This window comes from Cervus elaphus, chromosome 11 (genome assembly GCF_910594005.1).
Source record: "Cervus elaphus chromosome 11, mCerEla1.1, whole genome shotgun sequence".
Lineage (NCBI taxonomy): Eukaryota > Metazoa > Chordata > Mammalia > Artiodactyla > Cervidae > Cervus > Cervus elaphus.
In genome coordinates this window covers 10796789-10811320 of record NC_057825.1, presented here as the reverse complement: position 1 = coordinate 10811320, position 14532 = coordinate 10796789, and the positions used below count along the sequence as shown (strand labels likewise).

General features: G+C 38.4%; 1 protein-coding gene across 6 annotated transcripts in view; it reads right to left on the bottom strand.

The window, feature by feature from the left end:
- SCAI (suppressor of cancer cell invasion) overlaps positions 1-14532 on the bottom strand; it is a 120702-nt gene that overhangs the window by 92642 nt on the left and 13528 nt on the right. The window contains exon 1 of one of the 6 annotated variants that reach the window (XM_043916864.1): positions 13737-13821. The exons of the other annotated variants lie outside the window; for them this stretch is intronic. The gene's annotated coding sequence lies outside the window, so the exon portion shown is untranslated. Of the gene's footprint in view, positions 1-13736; positions 13822-14532 lie in introns of those variants that run through there. 6 annotated transcript variants of the gene reach the window in all.

Sequence of the window (14532 nt, the reverse complement as noted above, 5' to 3'; positions counted from 1 at the left end):
TTCTTGAAGGTGTCTTTGAAGCAAAAAATTTTTAAAAAATTTTCACACAGTACTAATTTATCTATTTTTTCTTTTGCCACTTGCACTTCTGGTGTTAGATCCAAGAAACCACTGCCTAATCCAAAGTCACAAAGATTTACTTCTACGTCTTCTTGATAGATATGACACCATTTCACCACCAATTTTTCCTCGCACCCCTACTGAAATCAGAGATGTACAGGTTTCATTTCTGGGCTTTCAATTCTATGCCATTGATCTAATGCCTGTCTTTATGCCAGGACCACAGTGCTTTGATTACTGTAGCTTTGTAGTAAGTTTTGAAAACGTAATACATGAAGGGTATATGTTTAGACTCAGAAACTCCAATTACAGGAAAACTTTTTTTTCTGATTTCAAACCTACTCTCAGCAAATTTCAAGAGAAATCAGCATGTTCAGCTACTTACATAACACATTTTCAGAGGTATGTGTTCGGCATCCTCTGTTTCATATACAAAACTTTACTTCTTTTCCATTTGATTTCATGCAAGCACTAGAATCCTAGTTGCTCTGCTGTACAGGCTATAATACACCTGCAACCTGAGTTTAAAACAAAACTTTTTTATAAAAAGAAGTTTTTCTCAAATTAAGTGACACTTTCTTTTGGGTCTCTCCAAAAATTTCTTTAGTGATGTTATGAGTTGAATACATTTCTTAAATTATTAATATCAATATTCTATGACCCAGAAGTGAATCAGACTGATTTTAAATCTTGCCGTAGGGAAGATTTCAATGTACAACAGTCACAAAGACTGCATATACTGAAGTTACAGGACCATCTATATTCCTTTTAGTATATGTAACATGAGTCTAAAATCTATCTGTGAACCTCAAGGGGCACACATAATTATGTCACCAGGGGAGAAGCAGCCTAGAAAGCTTAAATAATTTCATAATAACTTACTCTCAATTCTAAGAACCTAAAACTACTCTTATTTAAAGTATCAACACTGTTGCTATTTCCTAAACGATAATGACCTTCAAAGGGGCTTGACAGTTTTACTTTTGCTGGCAGTGACTAAAAGCAACACAACTTTGAGAAGCCATTTGGTGGTGAGAAAACAAGTTATCACCTCACATATAAAATTTCAAATAACTCACTAACACAACAGTAATTAAGGAAAAGTTCTATTTCCCCAAGTGCTAAAAATGCTCCTATTCCCTTCATGACACTGGGTGAACTATGTGGATCTCAACAGACGTGCCTTGTTTCTCCTCCCCACAAAATAAAGCAATCCCAATAGATATTCCTTCAAAGTCCTTTAGGCTCAATCATTCTGTATAACAGCATATCTGAATGTGTACAGTGGAAATGGGAAATGTTGTATTTTAGAAGTAAAATCACAGATAAATACTTTGGTATAATTGCCTATGTTTTCCGTATTTCCAGTTTTGGCACAGAAAAGAAAACTGCTTCAACTACTTACTCTATTTTATCCCCAGGAACTTAAAACCCCTCTCTTAATGCATTTCCAAATCTTAATCTCTAAAAATTAAATAACTCATAGGAAAAAGATATAAATAAGTTAATATTGATTTAATATGATCTTAGAAAACCTTGATTTAAACTTTTTAAACAGTTTAAATTACTTAAGTGTAAGTAACTCTGGATGTCTATTCAACATAGAAGACAATGAAAAATATAAGAATTGGAAGATTCATTTCCAATGGTCTAGTCATCCAGTGAAATTTTTTTAGCATGATAAGCTTTATTTCCTGTCTGACATCCTCAGGGATCTACTCTGACAGCTCTCCCGTGCAATTTCTACTACAATACTTTTCTGGCCTCTCTTGGTGCATGTAAACTGCTGTCAGGTAATATTTCTTTTGGCAACAGACTACATTCTTTATAGAAACAGACCTTCAACTGAACCCTCTCCACTTCAAACTCACATTCTTCCCTAACAGGTGATTCTTAAACTAGATCTACTATAAAAGGATGGACACATTTTAAGGTACTGAAATGTTAGATAGTCACTAAATCTCCCTGATAATAGAATTCAAGTTACAATCTCTCTTGAACAGAAATAAAAAATGGTTCTGGTAAATCATATTCTGAACTAGAGTTATTTTTCTTTCTTTCAATTGCCCTAGAATCATACATATATGTCTATTCTAAGTTTTAGGAAATAAAATTGAGTGAAATCGAGAAAAAACAACTAAAATAATATAAACAGTACTTCCAAAATTTAAAAACTATACTTTCAACTCATTATACCTATCTTTTTATTCAATATATACTCTATAGACATTACCCACAGAAAAAGCGGTAAAATGTATATTTTACAGACTGACAGAGCCCAAATGAAGTACTGAAACAATCACTTAAAGTTCTCTCCATTTAAAACCCAATAAACCCAAGTATGCTTTAACTTGGGCTTCCCCGGTGGTGTTAGCAGTAAATAACCTGCCTGCCAAGGCAGGACATGTAAGATACGTGGGTTTGGTCCTTGGGCCAGGAAGATCCTCTGGAAAAGGGCATGGCAACCCACTCCAGTATTCTTGCCTGGAGAACCCCATGGACAGAGGAGCCTGGAGGGCTACAGTCCACGGGGTCTCAAAGAGTCAGACACGACTGAAGAGACTTAGCGCGCGCACACACACACACACACGCTTTAATTTAATTCAAACATTTATTTGGTCCAAAGCTTCAGATGATACTAAGTTTTACCAGAGATAGAACCAGCTTGCTAGTTTACTATCTACTGGAGAGGATAAAAAAAGTATCCAAATTTAAAAGTATATATTAAGATGATATGACATAGTTTGAAAAAGCACAGGATTGGAAGGTTTATTCATTTTTAGATGTATGGGATCATTTGTTTTCCCAGAAAAATAGCTGACCAAAACTGAAAAATTAAAAATCTCAATTAAAAATATATAAGATCTCAATAGTCCTGTATCTATTAAAAACACAGATTTGTAATTAAGCAGTTTCCCAAATAAAATAACCACATGGTTTCACCAGAGAATTTGTCTAACCATATAAGGAAGAAAAAGCACCAATAGTAAGCACAGTTTTCTAGAGAAAAAGAAGGAAAGTCTCCCTACCCATTTCATAAACCAGGACAGCCCTGATGTTAAAATCTAAGGAAGGGTAGTATATGAACATAGACACAGATGCAAAAGTCCTAAAAATATACTGGTAAATTGAACACAGAAATATATTTAAAAGGATTGTATATCATGAGGAAGAGGAGTTTATTCCAGAAATGTGAGGTTGATTTAACACTGGGGGGAAAAAAATCAATGTAATTCAACACACATTAACAGGGGAAAAAAAGAGAAAAAAAACATACAATCATCTCAACAGACAGAGAAAAAGAATTTGACAAAATTAAACACCCACTGAGGATTTAAAAAAAGATTTCAAATACTGGCCAAGATGTAGTAACAGGGACCAGATTTACCCTCCTACATTAAACAACCAAAAGAAAGCAGACAAAATAGATAAATAATGGTTTTTCAAGACACAGTGCATCAAGCAACAACAACAAAAAAACCCCTGACCTCTGAGGACAAAAAAAGTGAGTCCTATAATTGCCCCCCAATCACTGCCTTGAGAGCATTTCCAGGGTGTGGTGCAGGGAAGAGGAACCCAGGCAGAGCCCAAGGGATAACATCAGAGCAGAAGACAGAGCTGAGAGTGCAGGGAGGCCACAGCAGCTGGAGTTCACAGGGCAGGGTGTCGGACGCGGGGAGAAAGTGCTGAGATCTTCGGGGAGTTCCTCTCCAGGGTTCCACTGAACACAGAGCAGCCCACGAATGGAAGAGAACCACCAGAGAGAGCAAAGAATCATCAGAGCATTAGAGGGAACAATGCCTGGGGCTTACACAGGGCCAACAATGGTGTCTGTTCCCACCAGCAAGACTTGGAAAACCTTGTAATTCCCGGCTGGAGTATTCACAAGGGTCTTGCCACAGAAGTAGAGAATGATAAGCCACAGTGACAATAGCCCTAAATGTTGCCTTGGTCCCACTCAACAAAGCCTAAAACCAAGACCCAAATGGGTCAAGATAATTCCAAATAATTAAACTGTATCTCTGGGGAAAATCTTCAGAAATTTTTAAGGAAAAAAAGAAAAAAGCAACAGAACAAAATTTCAAACCCTCCATGATGTCTGGCACCCAAAGATTATCAGGCATTTCCAAAGAAGCAGGACAATACGACCATCATTGATGAGATAAATCAGCCAATCAAAACCAACCCAGAACTGACAGCAAAATAGTTTTCATAACTCTAGAGGTATGCAAACTTTTCCTATAAAGGGCTTGATAGTAAATATTTTAGGCTTTGTGAGTCATACACTCTCTGCTACAACTCAACTCTGCAGTTGAACAAAAGTCTTGAACAGGCTTGTTACATAACAAACAGGATACACAAACAACCAATAAACATATATAAAGGTACTTGACTTCATCAATCATCAGAGGAATGCAAATTAATTAATACCATATGTATCCCAGTAGCAAATACCATCCTCTAAAAAAAGGAAACAAGGCTCCTTGGAGAAATGTCTGATTCTCAAACTGAGCCAAGAAATACACAAGATGAGCCTGGAGCATCTTGTACTGAGAGAAAGTAAGAAAGTGTTCTAAAAAATTTTATTTTATTAATAAACACACAATGGCAGGAGTATGTCAAAAGGATACAGCAGCCAACTGAAGAGCTCTCAATTACCAAACTGGAACTATTCAGCAACAACAAAAAAATAAAACAGTAATGGATTATAACCCAGAATATAAAAAAAAAATCCATGAGTTCAATTATATAAACAGTTCAATACACAAACAGATGAGTAATAAATAGATAAATGGGAGAACATACAAATCTCCCATGAAGAAGAATTTAACATAATTTATGTACTTTGCCTTCAAGGAAGTGAGGCATGACACCCATTCTTTGAGTGTGGACTGCAAGTAATGACTTCCTGCCAGAGAATATAGTATTAAAGGGGGGAATAAAGGAATAATTTTGTAATGAAGAACTCTGATTCTCAGCCAGATGTCAAGATTACCATTAACAGTGATGTCATGAGGATAGCCAGGACCATGGATAGCATGAACCCTCAATATGATGTGATGAGAATGGTGTTTTACCCCTGTGGTTTTCCCCAATTCAAAGACAGTTGAAAAAAGTACTTGACCAATATGCTTCAAAACTGTCAAGGTCATCAAAAATAGGAATGACCTGAAAACTGTCCCTGTCAAGATGCCTGAGGAAACATTATGACTAATGTGGTATCCTATGTGGAACAGAAAAAGGGCATTAGGTAAAAACTAAGAGAAAAAAAAGTATAGACTTTGGTTAATAATTTATTTTACAAACAATGCACATATAATATCTTTCCTGATGCCTCTTAAGTGGTATATGCTCCTTATAAAAGAGGTATAGGAAATCCAGAAAGTATCAAAAAGTAAGTAAAACTCCTGCTCCCTAAAGATAACCATGATTAAAAAAAAAAAAAAAAGATAACCATGATTAATATTCCAAGGCCGTGGTTCTCAAACCGTGCACTCACACACCTTAGGGCACCACAGAAAACACACAAGGATGCCATGGGCTATTTTAAACTTTCAAGGGAAACACAGTGACATCTGTCGGATACTCCACAAACTACAAGCTCAGGGTTCAGTAGCTCAGTGTTAACACTATATCGCTTTATGTTCCTTTCCATAATGCTGTATCTTTATGAAGCTATTTGGTTTTAAAAAATTAATTTATTTATTTTAATTGGAGGCTAATTACTCTGCAATACTGTGTGGTTTTTGCCATACATTGACATGAATCAGCCATGGGTGTACATGTGTCCCCTGTCCTGAACTCCCCTCCCACCTCCCTCCCCATCCCATCCCTCAGGGTCATCCCAGTGCACCAGCCCTGAGCACCCTGTCTCATGCATCGAACCTGGACTGGCTATCTATTTCACAAATGGTAATACACATGTTTCAATGCTATTCTCTCAAATCATCCCACCCTTGCCCTCTCCCAGAGTCCAAAAGTCTGTTCTTTACATCTGTGTCTCTTTTGCTATCTCGCATATAGGGTCATCATTAGCATCTTTCTAAATTCCACATATACGTGTTAATATATTGTATTGGTGTTTTTCTTTCTGACTTACTTCACTCTGTATATATAGGCTCCAGTTTCACCCACCTCATTAGAACTGATTCAAATGCATTCTTTTTAATAGCTGAGTAATATTCCACTGCGTATATGTACCACAGCTTTCTTATCCATTCGTCTGCCAATGGACATCTAGGTTGCTGAAGCTGGTTTTTTCAGAGGTTGCTTGTTACAAAAAAACAAACACCACATGAAAATCATGTGGTACAGGAAACGAAGTGACGGCGTCCAGTATGACCCCAAGGTTGGAGAAGCAGTGAGGTGCCCAAGCAGTAATTGTGGTTAAGAATGAAACAACAAATGTTTTCTTACACACACACAGAGGAATATTATTATACACCTACCACAACAGTTAAAATTTTAAAACACCAAGGGCTGGCAAGGAAGTAGAGAAACTGGAACTCTCACAGAAGTAGAGGACAGAAGTATAAACTGGTACAACCACTTGGGGAAACGACTGTCAATGCTGAATTGACAAAACCCAATGACTCAGAGAGTCTTTAGATATTTACCCTAAAGAATCCCTTTCATATGTACATCTAAGTTCATTAACTTAGAAGCAATTCAGTTACTCCTAGATCAGAGAATGGATAATTCTGGCACAGACATATAGTTGAGTTCTACATAAGGTTATACATCTGTGTGTGTCAATATGAAAGAATCTCAAGCTCCTAATGCTGAATGAATGAAGCAAACTGACAAGAATACAAGCAGTATGATTTCATATATACATATATAGGGGTCGCAAAGCGCTGGACACAAATGAGCGACTATATATATATATATATATAAAAAAAAAAATATATATATATATATATAAAGTTTAACAAATCTAAAACTTAGCAGAATATTTACAAGTACATTGTTGCTGTTCACTGTTAAGTTGTATCCAACTTTTTGCGACCCCATGAACTGCAGCATGCCAGGCTCCCCTGTCTACCACTATTTCCCAGAGTTTGCTCCAATTCACGTGCATTGAGTCGGTGATGCTATCTAACCATCTCATCCTCTGCTGCCCACTTCTTTCACCTTAAATCTTTCCCAGGATCAGGGTCTTTTCCAATGAGTGGGCTCTTTGCATCAGGTGGCCAAAGTATTGGAGCTTCAGCAACAGTCCTTCCAATGAATATTCCAGGTTGATTTCCTTTAGGATTGACTGGTTTGATCTCTGTGCAGTCCAAGGGATTCTCAAGAGGGATTCTCCAGCACTACAATTTGAAAGCATCAATCTTCGGCGCTCAGCCTTCTTTATGGCCCAACTCTCACACTCATAATGTGACTAGTGCAAAAACCATAGCTTTGGCTATATGGATCTTTGTTGGCAAGTTTACATCCATATATGTAAAACCATGAGGAAAATTCAAGAGAATAAAAACCATTTTAAAGCAGTGATTCGGAAAGGAAACAAGCGAATGCCACAAAAGAGAGGCATAGGAGGAACTTTCAAGAATACTGACAATGAACTACTTTTAAAGTTGGCCAGTGGAAACAAAGATTTTTAATTTATTTTTCTTTTTTTAAAGTACACATATGTCATATATACTTTTTTGTACACATATTAGATTTCATTTTAAAATAATTAAACATTTAGTAAACAAAATATTTCTTGAACACCTACTATGTTCTGGACATTTTGAGTGCTTTTTATTTTATTCTTGCCCTCACAGAGCTAATATTCTATTATATGATAGCCAAGGACAAAGAGAGGACATAAGATGCAGAAATCAATGAATGTGTATCCTCCACCAACACGTACACACAGTTTTTTTTTAATTGTTAAGAACACAGAAAGAGTTATCAGGAGTAGGGATAAATGGTAGTATGAAATACTCACTGGATTTCACCTGGGATGTTTAAAAAAAAAACAAAACAGCTTCTTCCTTTCTATGTAGGGAAAAATCCGGTTCTTCCCTACTATTTCTCTCTTATGAATCTCCTTTACTGTTCACACAAAAACTTCATTTCTGGTCACCAATCGTGTGGAAGTTTGCCCCACACCACCAAGCAATGCCCTGTCACCTGCAGGAATTCCACTCAATTCTGACACTGTCTACCTGGAACAAGCATCAGACTGCAGAGGTGAAGGGCTCAACCCCAAGAGAAGGCAGAAGTCACTCCCCATGCTTCTACAGACCAGCTACAGACTAGGGGTTCCAATGACCACCTCTTTGGGTTTTATTTATCTGTTAAGAGTGGCTCACAGAACTCAGAGAAACATTTACTTACTGGATCAAGTTTCCTGTAAAAAGACATAACTCAGGCCAGACAGAAGAGATGCACGGGTATGGGAAGGGGTGTGGCGCTCCAGGCCCTGTCCAGGGGCTTCCACGCCACTCTCCCGCACCTCCCTGTGCTCACCAGCCTAGAAACTCTCTGAACCCCATACTCTGGGGATTTCGTGAATGCTTCATCATGCAGGCATGACTGAACATTAACTCCATTTTCAGCCCTACTCCCCTCCCAAAGGAATGGGAGGCAGGGCTGAAAACACCAAGCTTCTAATCGTGGCCTGTTCTTGCTGGTCACCAGCCCTCAGCCAGGAGACCAACCAGTCACTTCATCAGAACAAAGACACTTGTCACTCAGGAAATTATGAAGGTTTCAGGGGTTCCATGTCAGGAACTGAGGGCAGAGACCAATAGATATTTTCCATTATTATCTCACAGATGTTTAAAATTTTTATCACAAATAAAAATTCTTAGATCCGCACCAGTTTGTAAGAAATTAAGAGATGAAACCATCGACGATATAGTAAAACCATTCTCCATTTTCAGGATTCTTGAGAATGTCAAGTAAGTTAGTTACCCATTAAAAGTTCTCAGAAGTAAAAAAAAAAAAAAAGAAAGAAAAGAAAAAGCCTGACATATCTAAATACTTTTACAGTATCTATTGAACAAATGATTTTCTGCACATGAAATCTGTCTTAACTATCTCATTTTCTGTGCTAGCATTTTTCAGTTTTTAAGAAAATGGTTGAATTCTCATTTACTATTTCATGTATTGTATGTGTTTCTTTATCTGATGTCAATTTCAAATAGGACAACAAAAAAACAGAACATGCTGCAAAGAATAAAGAAATCTAAAATATGAGGGAAGAAAGAAAAAGCTGGGCCATTCAGGAACTCTAGGCTGACTGAGTTAGAGACTACACTCCTGTACCTAAAGATGTTCCTCACCCAGTAACATGGCAAATTACTTGTCCATCATCCAGTCTCAAGCATGAGGCTTTTGGCTGTTATCCAGTAGAATGAACATCACTTAAAAATTTCTGCTTTTAAATCTTGTATCTATGAGTCCTGCATTAGCATGAACTGTCCAGAAACAGAATTCTTTTCGTTCTTAATGGTCTGTACTTTCTTTGATACTTCAAAGTAAAAATGCACTAAGTTGCCCACAACTACTTTAATCTAATTACCTGAAGCACTGGAGAGGAACACTTGCTAAAACTATACTATATTAATTATAAAAATTGGCAAAATAGAAAATACCAGTTTTAGAAGCTTCAAGGAAGTCTGAAACATCTGAATCCAGAGGACATCCACATCAAGAACTATTTTCATTTTCTTACGGGACTTTAATAAACCCTCATAGGAAATTACCTCCAGCAAAGTTTAAAAAAAACAAATTCCAATGTCACTGTTTCAGTCTGTAATAGCAAAAAAGATTTATAGAGTCAGACAAAAAACTAGTCTGCTTTGACAGTGCCACTTTCTAGCTATGATACTTTGGGTAAATCACTTTATTTTCATGAGCCTCAGTTTCTCTATTTATAAATGGGAATGATAACATCTGTCTTCTAATGAAGTAAAAAATATAAACTTGATCTGCTAATAAGCACCAGAACCCTAGAGATTAAGCTATCCTCCCTAGGTCTCCTTCCTCCATTTAGTTCATTTATTTCTACTCTGTAATCAACCAAAACACTAAACAATTAAGAACTGATAAAGACACACACTGAACTGAACACTTCCCATCTATACATTTTACTACATGCAAAGTATCCATCAATAAACTGAAAGGGCTTGATAAAAAACAAACTAGTGATTACAGGTAATATATTTGAGACATCATTGCCTAATCAGTAAATGCCAGTCATTATCAAGAAGTCCAAAAACCAGCATCAGTACCTCCCCATTTTTTAAATTTCTCTACTACCGTCTCTCATCAATTTTCCCAGAGGTCTTTCTGCTCTTCACCTTTCAGGTAAACCTTTAAGCCTTGAAAAATCGAAAACATGTTAAATAATTTCCAAGTCCCTTCAGGCTTCCCAACATCCCTCTGTCCCTAACTTCTCTGGAGTATTCACTCCATCATTTCAGACTGACATCTTTCTGCTGGTTATCCTTCCCCTCCCTAGTCTAAAAATAGTAAGGCCAATAACAGTAGTAGTGATGGGCATAGTAATGAACAGCCAGTATTCTATGACAGGCACTCTCACTTCATGTGTATAAATCATTGAAGTCTCTCGACAACCCTATGAAGTAGAAACCATTTTATAGATAAAGAAACTGATTCACAAAGAGGATGTTGCTTTCCAAGGTCACACAATCTGGCCCGAGTCATTGCAAAGTCACTGTACATTATTAACATGCCATAACCTTCTGAACTACAAGGACACGAGAATGGAGTTATCTGGGCAGGGAGATTATTGTTCAGTTTTGCTGTTTTGTACTACTTACTAATTTTTTAAAAACCAAAATAAAATAAACATGGAAAATCAAAGTGAATGAGATAAGTCTATAAAGAAAGAAGATAAAGAGTCTGTTTTTCTTCTGATACTGACAGTGCTGCTGAAGGTAGAAATAAATGTATCTTATTCTTAAAATTGAGGCCGGTTAATATATAGTATGGTCTCTACTCCAACCTCTGGCAAAACAGAATGTCAGTTATCTTCTGTTATACAACCTACTGGCTTAAAACAACAATCTTTCATTGTGGCTCTGAGTTGGCAACTTGGGTCGAGCTTGGCAGAGACAGCTCTTCTCTGCTCTCCGTGGGCACTCACTGGGGCACCGGGATGGGGATCTGGAGGATTACGACCTGCTTTCAGGACCAATGCTGATGGCAGCTGGGAGCTCAGCTGAGGCTGAGGGCCAGGAGCTTTAGCCACTCACAGGGGCTGGAAGCCAGGTTCTAAGCCCCTATCCCGAGAGAGGAAGGTGGAGGTACATGGCATTTCTATAACCTTGCTCCAGAAGTCACATAGTGTGGCTGGAGCCATGCTCTATTGGTGGAGACAGTTGGAAAGGCCTGTGCTGGTTAGGAGACGGGGACACAGACCTCATCACTAGGTGGGAGGAAGGTCAAGGTCACAGTGTAAGAGCATGTGGGATGAAAGACACGACTGCAGACACCTTTGGGAAACAGTCTACCATGCCAACGAATGGTTATGTTCAGAATATACTGAAGCGGACTTTTTGTTGGTGGTTATCGGTTTTTATTAAGTAGACTTTTCCTGCAAAAAGCAATGGGTAAAGAAATTGAAAATAACCTTGAGCTTCTCCTCTGTGGTGAAATGAATTCAGTGGCCTGCAAGTGACTATTTTCAGGGCCAAATGATATAGAAAAAGAGAAGAAAAGATGTGTAGCTACTTCTCAGAATTTAAAAAAAAAAGATAAAATAAGGAAACTGAGCAACCACTCACTGAAAGTTAAACATACGTGAGTTGGAAGACACTTTGACATCACTTAGTCCACTGCTTTAATTCTAGCAATTACCAGAAAACTAAGCTTTTCTCATGTATTTTATAGTGAAGATTAGGGAAATCTCTTCATTTTAGTAAAACTCTAAATTCAAAAATTCATGTTTCCATGCATTCAATTCACTCCCTACTGTCACTGACAGTAAAACATCTGTAAAAATGAAAATGCTGCAGATACGTTCCAAGTTAACAGGGTAAGGGAAAAGCTGAGGTACCTGCATCCTGTTTCAAACACTTTCAAGGCGGGTTTATGGGCGGAGAGCACAATAGGTTACATAATAGCTGAGTAGGGGAGGTGGGGGATGAATCAAATCCCTGAGGTATGCAAGGAAGAAAAAATGAAAAGCGGTGGCTAGAAACCAGGCAAAGATCTGGGGATTTCACCAGAATGCTACACTATATACTCTTTGAACACATTCTTATACAAAGACTCCATCCCTGAACCACAGTCCTTTCTCCACAAACTAGAGCTAGAAATAGCTCCAGAGATACTTAATTCAGTGGTTTCCAACATTTTCAAGAACCCTTTTTTAAAAGTAAAGCTTCTGTGGCCATCCATATGAAAATGGTTGTGATTTTATTATCTGGTTATTGAGAAAAATCAATAATGACAGAAGTACCACGAGTTCACTAATACCTCTACTGAACGGAACTGGTCTTGGTACAAGGGCATGTATATGCAAGAGCACATACATGAGACATTCAGGTGATTTAGGTGAAGATTTTAGGAAACAATGAATACATGTCAGGTGTTGGTAAACACAAGGTAAACCATATTTGAAGAGACTGAGGCATTTTTCAGGACTTTCTTTTCAGATATGTTATGGTAGGATTTCTCCTGCTGTGCTTATGGTTGAACTCGATAACTAATCTCTTCCAATACAAATTCTAGGATTCTTTTATAAGTTACTAAAAGCATTTCCCTTCTTTTTAACTTATATCTTGAAGATTTAAAAGTGGTTTGGGAAGAACTTCCTTTGTAGTCTAGTGGTTAGGAATCCGCCTTCCAATGTAGGGGAAGTGGGTTTTATCTGTGGTTGGGCGCATGCAGATCCCACATGCAGCAGGGCAACTAAGCCAGCAGCACAGCTAGAGAAGCCCACACGCACCGCAATGAAGACCCAGCGCAGCAAAAAAAAAAAGCAAAAATAAAAACAAAACTGGCTTAGGACGATACAGATGCATGTTCCTATTATACAAAAAAGTAAGAATTCTCTTACTTGTGGATGACACTTTTGTTATCACCAGCCAGGAGTTACTCTAATAGGTAAATGGCTTGATATCAATTAACAAGACAGGCTAATGGCAACAATGCTAAATCTAAAATCTTTAGTTTTGACAGCTGTTCTCTAAAAATCTATATGTAATAACTCTACAGTTTGGAAATGATCACAATAGTTTAAGAGTTCTGACAGCCACTTTGCAGGCTTTTGGGAAACCATGTGTGAGCACTTTCAACATGGGGCCCCCATTCAGGAAGAACTCAGGATACTGCCAACAGGCACATATGCTTTCAAGGCCCATGGAATACATGGAGAGAACTTGACTGAAAGAAACCCAACTGTAAAACAAGAATATAAAGAATGGTGCCTAGCCTGAGACCGCAATGCTACCAAAGGCAGCAGCCAAGCTCATGAAAAGACAAGCTTAGCTCACGGTGAAGATGACCATTTCATGGCAGACTGCATCCATGAAGAGAACCCACAGCTAGTAGTGCAGAAGCTACGACAGCTTAAGGAGCATTATGGAAAACCAGGTAAGAAACAAAGGACATAGAAAAGACTAGGTTTGAGTATTAGCCAGGGTTCTCCTGAGAAACAGAAACAAGAAGGGGTGTGTGTGTTTAGATAATAAGGAATTGGCTCACACAATTAGGCAGACTGAAAAGTTCCAAGATCCTCAGTCATCACGCTGGAGGTCTGGGAGAGCTGATGGCATGATTCCATTCTGACGGCCTGAGAAACGGGAGGGTTGATGGTTTAAATTCCAGACTGGGAGCCAATGGGCTCGAGATCCAAGAAGAGCAAGGTTCCAGCTCGCATCCAAAGGCAGGAAAAGACTGAGGTCCCAACTCAAGCAGTCAGACAGGAGTTCCTTCTTACTCAGCCTTTTAGTTTCAGGTCTTCAGTCGACTGGATAAGGCCCCACCCATGTTGAGGAGGGCAGTCTGTACTATTTAAGACTATGGTTCAAAAGTTAATCTCAGCCAAAGACACCCTGACACTCCAGGAATAATGCTTGACCAACTATCTGGGCACCCTGTAGGCAAGTCAAGTTGACACATAAAATCAGCCACCATCACAGCTTACTTGACACTGATTTGCCTGCTCTTCCCAGACAACTAAGAAAGAGCAAAAACAAGAATTCAAAATCTGGTGACAGGTACCAGGCAGAGGAAAACTGACCCCTTCACTGGGCAATTTGGAGAAGGAAATGGCAACCCACTCCAGCATTCTTGCCTGGAGAATTCCATGAACAGAGGAGCCTGGCAGGCTGCAGTCTGTGGGGTCGCAAAGACTCAGACACAACTGGAGTGACTAACACATACACTTTCACAGGACAACTACCTTTTGCTCTTCCCTTAATAAGAGTGAATGTGAGCAGGGGACTACCTTTCAATCTGTCAGACCAAAGTCCAGGGAGAGAGCAAAGGCTCTGAAGATGA